Source organism: Ovis aries, chromosome 7, assembly GCF_016772045.2.
Source record: "Ovis aries strain OAR_USU_Benz2616 breed Rambouillet chromosome 7, ARS-UI_Ramb_v3.0, whole genome shotgun sequence".
Classification (NCBI taxonomy): domain Eukaryota; kingdom Metazoa; phylum Chordata; class Mammalia; order Artiodactyla; family Bovidae; genus Ovis; species Ovis aries.
Genome location: NC_056060.1, coordinates 22,386,363 through 22,392,362, shown reverse-complemented (window position 1 = coordinate 22,392,362; position 6,000 = coordinate 22,386,363).

Here is a 6,000-nt window from a genome sequence, read left to right as displayed (position 1 = left end):
GGAGTGTGTGTCCTGAGTGTGGTGGTTGTTCTTTTCCTCTCTTCTCCATGTGGTAGCACTGATTAGTGGGCTGGGTTAGCTATTAGTTGAAATCCAAATTCAGATCAGATCCCTCCATGATGCAGAATTATATACCCCAAGACACGTCCGTGAACATCTTCACAGGCCATGAAAAGTCAGGGATTTTTATTTCTTGGTCATTGTATGTGCAAGAGTCTTGGTACCTATAGCCTGCGATCCATTTTCTTCATCATTCAGGAATGTCTAAGGACCAATATATGGCTACAAATAATACAAATGTAGATTTATTTATACTGTACATTTAATTTGAAATTATAGTCCTTGGATAAATATTTTAAGATGGAGTTTCAACATAGCAGGGCTACTTATTCCAAAGGCTTCAGTATTACCACCTTTCTGTTCTTTCCTTTTATTTTCTCATTTGAACTTCACAGCAAAGGAATATGATTTTTTGTGTGTGAACGAGAGGCCCCACTTAGTTAACAGACACAGAGTGGTAGAACCAGCTTTTGACTGGGTGAATAGGAGAAAATATGCTACAAGAGAAGGAACTTTTGACTAAAAATTCCCTATCATCCCAAATTCATAAGCATGGGAGCCTCATCAGTGATACATTGACTTCAACTGTGTTAGGAGCTGCAGAGATATAGCTCAAGAATCATGAAAACAGAAAGTCAAAAATTGATGCCTAAATAATTATCTCACACATTTTTTAGAGGCTATCAGATCAAGAATTAACACACAACAGGAAATGGAAAGAGCACTATTATCTGCCAAAATTACTCAGGCAGCATTTTAAGCAAACTTTCATAAAATAAAGTCAGGAGAGAACCCTAACAGCTAATTCGGTAGTTTTTAAAGGAAAGAATTGAATAAGAGCACCATAATGAAGCATCTCTTATCATAGCAAATCAGATCTTTAATAAATTTTCCTCATTTAAATTTTTTAGGAGAAAGGAAACTAGAAGGCATCAAAGAGCTCCAAGAATGGGGTGTCTCACCTCAGACCAGCTGTACTAAGGAAGACAGAAGTCTACATAAGCCCCAGCAATAACTCTTTGAATATGGATTGATTGTTCTCTTCACCACTGTTTTCACTGCTATAGCATGGGGTCAGTAATTGAGCAGCTTTCTCCAGGAATGACTTGGGAAAATAAGATGCTCACTGAAGCTACCAGTCAACAAAATTGTACTAAAAAAATCTATTCAAATTTGGCTGTCTCTTTTCCACTCAGTCATTAGCAATTGTAACCCAGCTTCCCTTTGACACCCTTTCACACAGTCTCAAGTTTCCTACTACATAAGCACAGTTCCTAAAGAAGAATCTCAGAAAATTTTAATCTTTGTAGAGTCCCTGGATTTACCACAAGACTTCTTGCCAGTCAGAAAAATATATTTTTTTCCGTATTCTCCACCAACTCTTTCTTCCGCTTCCTCCATTTTTGTTTGCTTGCATTTTGCTAACCAGTGAATTCAACTTTGTCCTTTTCAGGCTAGATCAGAACAAATTTCACTATCAGGAAAATCATCTTATAAGAAATATCCATGTATAAACAACAAAGGCCTACTGCATAGTCGAGAACTGTATTCGATATCCTATAACTAACCATAATGGAAAAGAATATGAAAAAGAGTGTATTATATATATATACAAATATATATATATACAAAATTGAATCACTTTGCTGTGCAATAGAAATTACACAACACTGTAAATCAACTATGCTTCAATAAATTTTTAATTTAATTAATTTTAAGTTTAACTTTATTTTAATTGGAGGTTAATTACTTTACAATATTGTATTGCTTTTGCATACATCAACATGAATCCGCCATAGGTATACACGTGTTCCCCATCCTGAACCCCCCTCCCTCCTCCCTCCCTGTACCATCCCAAATTAAGCTTCATATGAAAGTAATTGAAAACAATTTTCCTGTTTTACCAGTGAGATGGACAAGTCCTAATCAGTACCCTTAGATGCCAGATTCATCAGATTTTCTTCCCAAACCTCTAGACAAATAATCATCTTGATTCGAGGGGGCCTTCAAGTGAATCTATTCCAGAAATTATATGTGTAAAAACTGACCTTAATGTTTCAACATTTACACCCTCCTAGATAACAGCACACTTTTTTTTTTAATGTTTCTCCAAATTGTCCCAATCTTCACAGCATTATCAGCTTCCACAGGGATTTGCTGCAGGTTAAAAAGGTCAGCATCAGCAGAATACAGACCAAAGTTCCTGATACCCCTCAGAACCTACAGCACTGGCTGTAATAACTATAATGATAAACAAAATAAAATTTGACATGAAAACCGAACTTAGTTCCATCTTCCTTTAACTCAAGCAGAGGCTCTACTCTTACTGATTAAGCTGGAAGAACTTTGACCGTGTATGTATAAATATTCATGATATATCCTGAATGTTTACTTCCTCAATCTGTTACCAAAGCAAGTTTATTGTTAATGACTATTTGTCAAGAAATACTTATTTTTCATTTGTGAACTTGATTTCTGCATTAGACAGATATCAGATTTCCTACAACCTTTCTGTAGCGTTTAACACCATGTTGCCACATACTGATTTCAACACTGAAAACAGTTTCACAAGGAAACCATTCATGACAGGAAAAAAATTTTTCAACAGAATTTATTGAAAGAACAAATATCCACTTGAGTCTCCAGATCTCTTCCTTAGAATAAAGGACTCTGATTCTGAAGATGAACTTTTGTATATTCTTAGAGTCAAGAGTATAAGCAAACTCCAAGACAGGTGAATAAGACTCAGACTTCAAAGAAATCCTTTAATTTGAAATTTAAAACATAAAAACCAAGTTCCTCTTGCTTCCCTTACTGACCCCTTCCCAACTTTCAAACACATAGATTTTCATTTATTTTCCTAGAATCACTTTGACTGAGAATGTATCATTATACATTATCCTAAAAGCGATGACCCAGGTGTTCAAAACTGAACCAGTTGGTTTTAAGAATGTCATGGTATAATAAGAAAATATTGGATATGACCATATCCACCACATAAAACAAGTATGTTCCCTCTGGTGGGACCTCCATGATGGTTTCTGGTGATGTTAATCCCCAGTGTGCAGCAGTTACCCCCCATAACCAGAGCTTCTTCTAACAAGTTCCATAAAACACTGATCATATGCATCTGTTACCAATCCCACTTGTTGTAAGGATTAGGAAAGGGGAAACTTTCTCAGTTGCAATATTTATGTCCACGAAAGGCATTTAAGGCTAGTAATTCTCTGCTGAATATACTTTAACTCTGTCCCATAGGTTTTGGTGTGAACTATTCCTTTTCTTTGCTTTTGGCACCCTTGGTTACTTTTTCTTTAAATTTTGTCTCTACTTCATGGTTTATCTGGAAATTCATTTTTTCATCTCAAAAGAGTTTACATTTTTCATTTTTATATTTTTATGTTTTTATGTTAATTGGATTATGATCAGAGAATATCCCTATAAAAGCTCTACTTTTCAAAAATGTTTAAGGTTTACTTTGGGACCATACATAATCACAACTAACTATTTGAAAGCTATGAATTCATATTTGTGTGTGCACCTAAGTACTCAACTTTTTTATTGTACTATTAAATTCCGTTACCTTTGTTTTGTTTTCTGTGAATTCTGTCACATTCTGAAAGAGGACAGTTGAAATCCCCCACTTATCAAAATTCTTCTTGCAATGGCTCATTTCATTTATTTAGCTTTGTTTTTGACGGGTATGATTTATCTCTCCATAAAGTCTGTCTTTTTAGCATAATGTTCTGAAAGCCATTTGTTTCTTCTTCTTCCTCTGTGATGCACTTTTCTCCTCAATATCCATTCTGCTATCTTTCCCTCCTTTTTTTTTTTTTTTTTAAGTTGCTCAGTCGTATCCGACTCTTTGCGACCCCATGGACTGTAGCCTCCCTCCATGGGATTCTCCAGGCAAGAGTACTAGAGTGGGTTGCCATTTCCTTCTCCAGGGGATCTTCCCAACCCAGGGACTGAACCCGGGTCTCCCGCATTCCAGGCAGACGCTTTAACCTCTGAGCCACCAGGGAAGCCCTTTCCTTCCTTTACTTTGCCTCAAAATAAATTCTGTGTTGTCCAAACTTTCTTGTAGCTAGGTATGGCCATGAACTAAGTTCTAGTCAAAGAAATGTAACTATAAATGTCATGTGGTAGCTTATAGGTATTTCTCTAAGACTCAGCATGCAAGCTTCAGCTCTACCTGCTGTCTTGAATCACAATTTCTTTCCTGTAGGAATAATTGGTCTTTTGAGATTCAACCATATCCTTCACTTGGTCCACTCACCATGTACCTTCCTTAATGAGATCCCCTTGGCTGGCCCAATAGTTCTCAATTTCCAGTTATTTTCCATGAACCTCTTCACATTGGAAAATATTTTCAGATATTTTTGCAAAACAGTATTTAGATCGATCATACTGCTATTTCTACTTGACTGTGGCTGAAATATGTTGGAAAATATAATTTTGCAAAGCTGGAAACTTTCAGAATTCCAGACAGAAACCACATAAAATTTCCCTTTGCATTGATTGGATAGCCAATCAATCTTATGATTTTTATCATCAGCATTCCTAGCCCAAGTGGTTTCCTTCATAGCTCAGTTCGTAAAGAATCCTCCTGCAATACAGAAGACCTGGGTTCAATCCCTGGGTTGGGAAGATCCCCTGCAGAAATGAAAGGCTACCCACTCCAGTATTCTGGCCTGGAGAATTCCATTGACTGTATAGTTCATGGGGTTGCAAAGAGTCGAACATGACTGAGCAACTTTCACTTACTAGTTCAGGGTTTTAGAGCAGGATTCATGATAAAAACTTCCCTGAAATTTGCTCTTGGCATGCAAACTTTCAAAAGGAAAAATTATCAAGTGCTTGGCTCTTGAAACAAAAAACATTTTCATTTTTAATGTATTTTCTCCTCTCAAAAAATTTTAGGTCTATTACAAAACACAAAGTCAAGATTTTGAACCTTTGGTCTCAAATCTCATTGGATTTTTTTTGCAATCTCCCCTTCCTGGCTCAATCAGATTGAACTCCAGAAGTTATAACAAGAGGGTTATAAGGGGAAAAATTAATTTTAAAGAAGGAAAATATGCAAGATGATATTTGAAACTATTATTCCACTGCATACAGAATTGGAGATTCTAATAATATAACCGTATGAATGCCAGTCTTGGTGTCAAAAAAAATTCCTTGGTGTTCAAACGCTTCTACTATGAGCTCAGTGCCCCTAAACAAGTTATACAATATACCTAAGCCTCATTTTTCTCATCAAAAAAGGAGGAAATAATAACCACTGGCCAGTTTATGACATTTAAAATAAGATGGAATGTATGTCAGGTAAACAGCAAAAATACCAGGACTTCTAGAATTGTGTTTTTTGGAAAAACCCACAAAGACAAGAGATGCAGCAGGTGTGTGATTTCCCCAGTGGCAGCACACATGCCCACAATCTGGGGCACCACCCACCAATCTAGCAGAGTCAGCATCAGACCCTACAAAAGGATCCCAGTCTTGAGACATGGCGATTTTAAGCTGCATTAGTGAGAAGCACCAGGCCTTACCCCAGCATAAAGGCTGGGCTCCATGATTATAACAACAGAAAGTAAAAACTGTGCCTTCCAGTCCTCATCTGTCACCTCAGCTTCCTTCCAGTATTAACGTACATAATCACCAGGCTGGAGCTCTGTATGAGGACAGTTCCCTCTCTGGAATGTTGGCTTGCAGGGAATCTGTTGTTCCTACCTCTCAGTCAGTGAAATCCACAGGCAGAGTCCCTAGCACATAGGCTGGTGTAAATGTAGAATGAACTGAGGGCAGTGGGGGAATGTGTCCAGTTCCATCACAATGCAGAAAGTAGGTTTGTTCTCAGATCCAATAATGTATTCAACAAGTGTTTATTGAGTGTCCACTCTGTACCAGGCTATCTTGTAGGCACTTGAGATATTCCTA